Genomic DNA, 10,244 nt, shown 5'->3' on the forward strand with positions numbered 1-10,244 from the left:
CCAACATTGATCATTTTACCTTTTGCTCATCTTGGCCAATCTGATATGTGTGAGATGATATCTTATTGTTGCTTTAATTTGCATTTCTCTAATCAATAATGATTTGGAACTCATATAATTATTTATATATTTAATTTGAAAACTGTCCGTTCATATCATTTGACATTTTATCAACTGGAGAATGACTTGTAACCTTATAAATTTGATGATATTCTCTCCATATTTTAGAAATAATGATATTCTCATCACAATTCCTAGTTGTGAAGACTGTTTCCCAGCTTTCTGTTATCTTTCTAATTTTCACACCATTGATTTTATTAATGTAAAAACTCTTTAATTTAATATAGTCAAAATAATTCATTTTGTAGTTTATTGTTTGGTCATAATTTGTCATAACTTTGGTCATAAATTTATCCCCATTCTATAGATTTGCTAAATAGAGTATTTTCTGCTCTATTAATTTATCTATGATATCTCTCTTTATGTCTGAATCCTGTACTCATTTTAATGCAATTTTGGTATAGGGTGTGAGATGTGGGTCTATGCTTAGTTTTTGCCATACTATTTTCCAGGTATCCCAAATTTTTTTTTTTGGCAAATAGTGATGAGTTCTTATCCCAGAAGTTGTTGTCTTTGGGTTGTCAAACAGTAAATTGCTGTAGTCATTCATTGTGGTTTCTTTTGAAGAAACCAGGGACTCTTAACTTTTCTATTTGCAACCCCTGTGCTTTCCACAGAACTTTACATTTAGAAAATGCTTTAAAACTGCTGCATTTATTCATTTATTCATTAAAATCAGTAACATTTGTTGCATCATATATTCTCCAACATCATTTATTCTCCAGAATAATCATTAATTTCTGTTTTAACTGTTGTTCTGTTTTTTCAAAATTCTCTTACTAAATGATTTTACAATATAAATTGCACTTATAAATCTGCTCATGTTATTTTACATTGTTACAAATATCTTATTTTTTAAAATTTGAATTCATCCCAATTTTTAAATCATTATAATGCATCAATAATCTATATATAGAGAGGACAAACAAAGATGATAGAGGAAAAAAACAATGCCTTTTCTTAGTTCTCTACAAAACTTCTCTAAATATGTTCAAATAATACCACAAAACAATTCCTGAAGTGGCAGAATCTACAATATGTTATTGTGAAATAATTTTTCAACCAAAGATCACTTAGAAGGAGGAAAAGGTCTGTTACTTTAGTGATGGTGGAATAAAGACTAGCCGTATAGGAGCACATACCCAGACCTAGCAAGTCAGGTTTTGTGAATCACTGAATCAGGAGCAGCAACATTTTTTTAGGATTTTTGCAAGGCAAATGGGGTTAACTGGCTTGCCCAAGGCCACACAGTTAGGTAATTATTAAGTGTCTGAGACCGGATTTGAACCCAGGTACTCCTGACTCCAGGGCCGGTGCTTTACCCACTACGCCACCTAGCTGCCCCTGCAGCAACATTTATGACTGGAGCTTCCAGTCCACAGACAGTAAGGGCGTTGGACAAACGAAAAAAGGAGATAATATTTCACACACACACAAACACACATACATATACATATGTTCACATATAAACAGATACCTATACATAAACATACTTGTACATATAACATATATGTTTGTGTACGTATTGATAGATGGGTATATTGATATAAGTGTGTACATGATATATGTGTATTATGATATATGTTTGTATACATGTAGAGTATACATATACATACACATGCAAGTTCCCTTTGTTCATACTCTACTGTTTTGTTCATAATCAGACTGGAGTCTCAGTCCTGGGTGGCAGTGCCAGGGTGAGGAGGAGTAACTAGAACATTGGAACTTATTGTCACAGTGGAGAGGTTCATCAGAGTTTTAGGGCAGGAAATAGTGTTTGTTGTCACTAACAAATCAGAGCACAAGTCATGAGAGTATTAAATACACCTCTTCTTAGATCCTGCCATCATAAAAGAATTGAAAATTTACAAATCCTGTAGCTCTAAAGACAGTAGCAGAAAACTGATGTGCATAGGACAGTACACCCTGAACTCTAAAGACAGAACTCCTTTTTAAACAAGGAGTTAAAAGTCAACAAATACATTGAAATAAATGACAAGAAACACAAAAAAACTGAACATAGAAAGTTACTATGATGATGAGGCAAATCAAAGCAGAACCTCAGAAAAAGATAACAAAATCAAAGTTCCAACATCCAAAGCCTCCAAGAAAAATATTAATTGGTATCAGGTCATGGAAGAAGTCAAAAGGAATTTTGCAAATCAAACAAGAGAGAAAGAAGAAAAATTAGAAAAGAGAATTAAAAATGATGAGAGAAAATCATAAAAAAGGAGTCAACAGTTAAGTAAAGAAGGCACAAAAAGACTGAAGAAAATAACATTTAAAAAAGAATAGACCAATTATTAAAAGGGGGAATGGAAAGCAAAATGGGAAAAGAAATCTTAAAAAGCAAAATTGGTCAAATGATGAAAAGGTAAAAAATTCAATGAATGAAAAATAACAAACCAACCTCCCCAAAATTAAAAATTGACAAAATGGAAAAAAAAAAGTACAAAACTCACTGAAGAAAATAATTCCTTAAAAATTAGAATTAAACAGATGGAAACTAATGACACTTTGAGAAATAAGAAACAATAAAACTAAACCCAAAGAATGAAAAAATAGAAGACAATGTCAAAGATTCCATTGGAAAAAAACACAACTGAATGAAAAATAGGTCCAGAAGAGAGAATTTTAAAAGTGTTAGACTACCTAAAAGCTATGATTAAAATGAGAGTGTAGATATTTTCTTCCAAGAAATGATTAAGAAAAAAAAACATCCTTGATATTCTAGAGAGGCAAAAAGAGTAATTGAAATACTCCACAAATCACTTCCTAAATGAGATCCAAAAAATAATAACTCCCAGACTCCAGAAGTCCCAGGTCAAAGGGATAATATTGTCAGCATCCAGAAAGAGAAATTCAAGTATTGTGGAGCCATAATCAGGATAATGCAGTTACTTAACTTCTATATTAAAGATCAGAGATGTTGAAATATGATATTCTGGAGGGCAAAGGAGCTAGGATTACAAACAAGATTAAACTACCTAGGAAAAGTGATTATAAAGCTTAAGGGAGGAAAATAGTTATTCAGTGAAATAGAGTACCTTTGAGCATTATTGATGAAAAGACCAGAGTTTTAAAGAAAATGTGACTTTAAAATTCAAGATTTAAGAGAAGCAGCAAAAAAGTAAACAGAAGAGGAAATGATAAGGTAATTAGTAAGGTTAAATTATTTAACTTCCTTGATGGAAAGATGATACTTGGAACTCATAAAACTTTATTTGGGTAGTTAGACAGAAATGTGAGTTGAGTTTGAATGGATAACATCTAAAAATAAAATTAAGGAGTAAGAAGAGGAATGCACTAGCAAGAAGACAAAGGGAAGGGTAGAATGATTTTAATTTTCACAAATGTAAAACTCAAGTAAATGCTCTGGCAGGGCAGGGGAAAATTTGGCAACTGAGTGGGGAAGGGATGAACCTTACAGATCAAAGAATATTAGTATACACAATGAATTTGGTATAGAAATATATTTTACTCTAGAAGAAAATAGGAAAGGAAGAAGATAAGAGAAGGAAGGGAGAACTAATAAAAAGGACAGAAGATTGGGGAGAGGCTATTCAGAAGCAAACCACTTGAAGAATAGGGTGTAAGAAGATAGAGAATAAAATAAACTGTGTAGAGGAAATAGAATTAAGAGAAACACATTTAGCAATCATGACTGAAAAAAATTTCAGCAAGTCTCTTTGATAAAGGTCTCATTTCCCAAATATATAGAAAACAGAGCCAAATGTATAAATATTGGAGGCATCTCACAATCGATAATTGTTCAAAAGCAATGAACATTTTTCAGATTAAGTAATCAATACTATCTATAGCCTTATGAAAAAGAGCTCCAGAATACTATTGCTAGGAAGAATGCAAATTGAAACAATTCTGAGATGGTAACTAATACCTTTTAGATTGGTTAATATGGAGTAAAGGAGAATGACAAATGTTGGAAGGAATGTGAGGAAAATGGATCTTAACACACTGAGATTGGTGAACTGATTCAGCATTTCCTTAGAGGAATTTTATAGCCAAAGAGCTATAAAAATCATTCATATCCTTTGACCTAAAAGGGTTATTACTATTTCTGTAATCAGAAAGAGATTTTAAAAAGCAGGGGGCAGGGGAATAGTCTATATGTACAGAATATTTATAGCAACTAAAATCTGGTGACAGGCAGTTGGAAATTGTAAGTATGCCCATCAATTGCTGATGCAGAGAAAATGTACTGGGTTCTATAATAGCAATTTTGAAAGTTGAGCAACTGTGAGTAACAGGTATTCTTAGCAATACAATGATCTAAGAAAATTCTGAAGAGCTTATGAAGAAAAATGCTATCCATCCTCAGATAAATAACTGATGGTGTCTGAATCCAGATTGAAGTATACTTTTTCTTTCTTTAATTTTCTTTAGTTTTTTTTTTGTTTTGTTTTTTTACTTTTTGGTGAATGCTTTCTTTCTTTCACAACATGCTTAATATGGAAATATCTTTTGCATGATTGGGCATGTATAATCTCTAGCAAATATTTTGCCTTCTGAATGATGGGTTGGGTTGGGAGGAAGAAGAGAGTTAATTTGTAACTCAAAAGTTTTAAAATGAATATTGTTTTTTAGGATTTTGCAAGGCAAACGGGATTAAGTGGCTTGCCCAAGGCCACATGGCTAGGTGATTATTAAGTGTCTGAGATTGGATTTGAACCCAGGTACTCCTGACTCCAGGGCCGGTGCTTTATCCACTGCACCACCTAGCTACCCCTAAAATGAATATTAAAATTACTTTTACATATATAGTGGAAAAATGCTAAATGGAGCTTGAAAACTCTTTAACAAAAAATAAACAGATATAATGTAATTCATTCAGATATTTCTTAATCAATTTGGTACGTTTCTAACATTTGGCAATTTTTGTCTAACACTGAAAATGGGGTTATAAATATATTTATATTCATAAATGTTTTTCTTCCTTTTTTCTCACCTTGGAAGCTAGGTGGCACAGTGAATAGAGAACTATTCTTAGAGACAGGAGGACCAAAATTTGAATTTGACCTTAGATACTTGACTCTAACTATGGTGACCTTGAGTAAGTCACTAAACCCTGATTGTCTCACATCCAGGACCATCTCCTGCTGTCCTGATTCATATTTGGCTGCTGGATTCAGATGATTCTGGAGGAGAAAGTGTGACTGGTGACTTAGCACATGCATCCCCCTCATTCAAATCCAATTCACTTGTCATGACATCACTTTGCTGATGTTTTGGTCTTCTTCAAAAATGAAGAACAAAAAAAAATACATTGATCTGACAGTGTTATCAGTGGGTTAAAAATAACATATTTCATAATTAACTTGGATCATAGATTCAATATGTTTTCTAATATATCTAAAACAATGCCAAATATTTTGAATAGTGCATTAAAGAACATGTGACATCTACATTCTTTTTTACTTATAATTTATACTCATTTCCAAATATCCAGAAGATAATGTTTCCCAAATTTAACTATTATGTGATTATTTGTATCCATTTCATGGCTACATTTGCAAATTTTCTCAATATTTTATGAAGAGACTTCATTTGCACAAGAAAGATTTGCATTATTTTTAGTAAATTTTTTTTTTGCCATAAAGTGAATTTTCAATCAAAGAGAATGTCTTTGGACTTATTGAACTTTCTGGACCTAAGTTGATTTATTTCCATGTTTTCTATTGTTATGTTATGTTATGTTATGTTTCCATGTTATTCCATTGTTAAAATTCAATAATCTAATAATTACAAACACTTGATAATTGCAATTTTTTAAATATAATTAAGAAAGTTTTCCCTGGAAACTATCTCACTCTTTTTTATTTGACTTAGGTGCACGAACTTATTTTCTCCTCACATAAATCTCATTGTTTTACTAATTCTATGAATTATTCTTTTCATTGCAGGAATGGCATGAGAATAAGTAAAATTATTGAAGTATTATTTTTAACTACATTGCTTCAGCCTACACAGGAGCAATAAATATTTCTCTAACTATTTAGTAATTACATTAATATAAATATTTCTTAAAATAGTATACATTTAGTTTCTATAGGTATTTTTCAGTTCAGACTTCTATGAATTTCAGATATTTTGTGGGTATTTTAAAAACAGATTCCCTTTTTTTAAATCTGTCTCCTGATTTCTTTTATTAATAAATAGATATGCTCATAATTTATAGATTGTTTTACACACTTAACTCAGCTTTATTCATTGATTCAATTAATTTTAGGGTATATTACATCTGTAAAATTAATAATTTTGATCTCATTTTTTCAATATGTCTTGCCTGAACTTATTTTATTTATAACTATTGCTATTACTAAATTATGAGAAAAAATACTAAATAACAAAAATAATAATGAACTCTTTTGTCTTCCGACTTTGTGCCAAATCTTAATGGAAAGGTGTCTGCTTTAGTGCTGGATTTAGTTTTAGATATATACAAATTCCTTTGTAGTAAAAGATCATTTATTCACATATTCTATTATTTTGAATAGAAATGATTATTCCATTTTGTCAACAATTTCTTATATGTTTTTTCTTTGTGTTTTTAATTATGCTGAAAGTTTTCCTAATAAAAATTAATATTCTATACAAATATAGTTTGATCACAGTTTTTAATTTGCCAATATAGAATTTTTGCTTCAATATTTGGTTTTAATATCAAGAATATATGAGGGCAGCCAGGTGGTGCAGTAGTTAAAACACTGGGCCGGGAATTAGGAGGACCTGAATTCGCAGGTGGCTTCAGACCCTTAATAATGACTTATCTGTGTGACCTTGGTCAAATCACTTAATGCCCTTGCAAAAAAGCAAAACAAAATAAATAATACATTTGTAAAATGGGGAAAATTTTATAGGATTTCTTTTGTTATTCTTCTGTGAAAAATTTTCCAATAAAGGAAATAATTTGAATTATATGGATGGTGTTTAAATCCATATGATCATTTCAGTCACCCTCCACACTCAACCAAGAATTTCTTATTTATAAAAAAAAAAAAAATTTTTCTAATTGCATACAAAGGTAATTTACAATATTCATCGATTTGTAAGTTTGAGTTCCATACTTTTCTATTCTCTTCCTTCCTTCCCCCTCTCAATGTTAGCAAACAATCTGTTAAAAGTTATACACGTAAAATAATATTTAACATCTTTCTATATAAATAATATTGTGAAAGAGCAATTAGAACTAAGGGTGAATGAATAAGAAGGGAGCAAAAATTGTTTAAAAGTGAAAAATATTATACCTTTCTCTGCATTTTCTCTGAATGTGAATGATATATTTTATGAGATCTCTCAGTATTGTCCTTGATCACTGAATGGCTGAAAGAAGCTGCATCCATCAGAGCCAATCTAATAGGTGTGAAAGTGATACATCAGAGTTGTTTTAATTTTTCTATCTCTAAAAAAAAATAATAATTTGGAGCATTTTTCAAATGGCTATAAGGAGCTTTAGTCTCTTCATCTTAAAACTACCTGATCATGTCCTTTTGAATATTTATCAATTGGAGACTGACTTAAATCTTTTAAAATTGAGTAAGATCTTCATATATTTTAGAAATGAGTCCATTATCAGAGGCACTAGTTGGGAAAATTGATTCCTACCTTTTTTCATTCCTTCTGATTTTGGTTGCATTGGTTTTATTTGTGGAAAAAAAAACTTTTTTTAATGTAAAATATCCAAATTCATTCATTTTGCAATTTATAATGATTTCGATCTCTTGATTGTGCATTATCTTTTAACCTCTCCACAGGTCTCACGCAAAATATTTCTTAATTAGTCTATGGTGTCACCAATTCTATCTAAATCCTGTACCTTTTTTGAACACGTTTTGATATAGGATATGAAATGTGGGTCTAGTTTTTAACATACTATTTTCTAGTTTTCTCAGCAATTTTTTCTCAAATAGTAAATTTTTGTCTGAGAAGAAAGCTCCTTTAGGAGTATCAAACAATAGATTGTTGTAAGCATTTTGAACTGTTCCATTTTCAACTGTTCTTAATCCATGATCCACTTCACTCTTACTCAATCCCAAATAGTATTGAAGACTGATATTCTATAATTAAAGTTTTAGATCTTATACTGTCTTGCCACCATATACTGTTTAGATCTTGTACTGTTATGCCACTATGATCCACTTCTCTGTTTCTTAGTCAAATATTAAAAGGGGAAAGGGGGAGGTGGGGAGGAAAAGAGGAACTAACAGAAGAAGTGGAAGGAAGGAGGGGTAAAGGGAAAAGGGAAAGAAACTGGAAGGATAGTTGGAAGTAAGGTGGCAAACGCAATGAAGGGAGTGGAATTCAGAAAGAAAATATTGGGCAATAAGGAGAAAGTGAAAAGGGGGGTAATATAAACAGAGGGAAGATAGCATGAAGCGAAATAAAGATTTATAAATTATAATTTTGAATGTGAATGGGAGGAACTCGCCCATAAAATGTCAGCAAATAGAGTGGATTAAAAACTAGGATCCTGCAAAATACTGCTTACAAGAAACTCATCTTGTGTTTCACGCAAGGTGAGGTATCCGTATCTTGTAAGGTGTATCTTGCAAGTTTCATGAATAAAATGCACACTTTTCTCTCACTCTAGCAAGTTTTTCTTTTCATTCCTTTGTAACAATTTGGTTGCTCATGTACAGGATCTGCAGAATGCCTTGAGGAAGCCCCAGAGGAGACCAGAGGAAGGAACACTCATAGCTTGATTTCAAGCTAGATCCCTGTGTTGTTTTTTTTTTTCCAGGGTTCCCTCAGGTGGATCTCTGAATGGACCTGAAACCCTGCCATTGATAGAGAGAGTGACGGCAAAATTGTGTAAGTGACCCAGAAAGGTTAACATTTTCAGAGGATGAATATGATAACCTCTTCCAGTCTATCAAAGGGATATTTTACCTGTTAGTCTTTGGCCTTCAAGCTATAGCTCTATAGGCAAATTGTTTTATAGCAAAACTCTGATGACTAATAAAAAAGGAGATTATTTTCCCATTTGGGGAATATGCCTTGGAATTGAAGAATGTACTGTCTTGATGAGTGGGAAACTATTACTAACTTCATCGAAGACTGAGGGAATTGCTTTGCCTTTGAACTTTACTGAATTTGTAGGATGTTCCAGAATTTCTCTAAGGACTTGTTAGATGTATATGTAACAAAACCCCTAACTTCAAGTTTTCATAAGATTAGCTTTCCTTGAAGAATTTTAGGAGCTAAGTGAGTTTTACAAGGTTTTTCTCCAAAAAACATGTGATGGCATTGAATTTATCTCCACAATGGAAGAGTAGAGGAAACTGGATTCTCAAAGGTGATATTAGTGAAAACATATGACTACCCATTTATGATATCCAGTGGCATCCAGAGAAGAGTGCTTTCAAATGGGGCAATTTAAATGGTTTAGTCCATTCTCCACAAACTATTGAAAGTTCATTCTACATGGCACTATTCTTTGTAAATGAACCTTGGAAAAGTTGTCACTATTTTGCAAATAAAGATGAAGAAGATTTGATTTATAATTGCATGCCTGTTTGCACTGGAAAGAAGTCTATATTTCAGCAATGCAATTTTTTTGATTGAATGTCTTGGGAAAATTTTGTTAGAACCACAGTGATTTGTTAATGGAGTCATTAAACTATTTTTATTTGTGTCAATGGCAAAAAATAAATGAATCTGAAGTAAAGATATACCTATAAAGTAAATTTGAAAGGTTAGGGCACAGTATATTTTGCTTCTGATAAAATGTATGCAGCTGCAAAAGCAGATTTCATTAAAAGAGATAGGGAAGTAAACTACATCCTCCTAAAAGGTACCATAGAGAATGAAGTAGTTTAAATAATAAATATGTGTGCACCAAGCTGTATAGCATCCATATACTTAGAGAAGTAGTTGAATGAGTTACAGGAAGACATAGAGAGCAAAACTCTACTGATAGGAGGCCTCAGCCTCCCACTCTCAGATTTAGATAAATTGAAACATATAATTAACAAGAAGAAATTTAAGGAGGTGAATAGATTTTTAGAATACCTAGGCATGATAGACCTTTGAAGAAAATTGAATGGGGATAGAAAGAAATAAACTTTTTTTTTTCCTGCAGTACATGATACCTATACAAAATTGAC

The 10,244-nt window shown here is 31.7% G+C and overlaps 1 pseudogene; it reads left to right on the forward strand.

Annotated features, from left to right (window-relative positions):
- The first annotated feature begins 5,178 nt into the window (after window positions 1-5,178).
- Window positions 5,179-9,702, forward strand: LOC141499142 (gamma-glutamyl hydrolase-like; annotated as a pseudogene).
- Window positions 9,703-10,244: the final 542 nt, after the last annotated feature.

The sequence above is a fragment of the Macrotis lagotis genome, chromosome X (assembly GCF_037893015.1).
Source record: "Macrotis lagotis isolate mMagLag1 chromosome X, bilby.v1.9.chrom.fasta, whole genome shotgun sequence".
Taxonomy (NCBI): domain Eukaryota; kingdom Metazoa; phylum Chordata; class Mammalia; order Peramelemorphia; family Peramelidae; genus Macrotis; species Macrotis lagotis.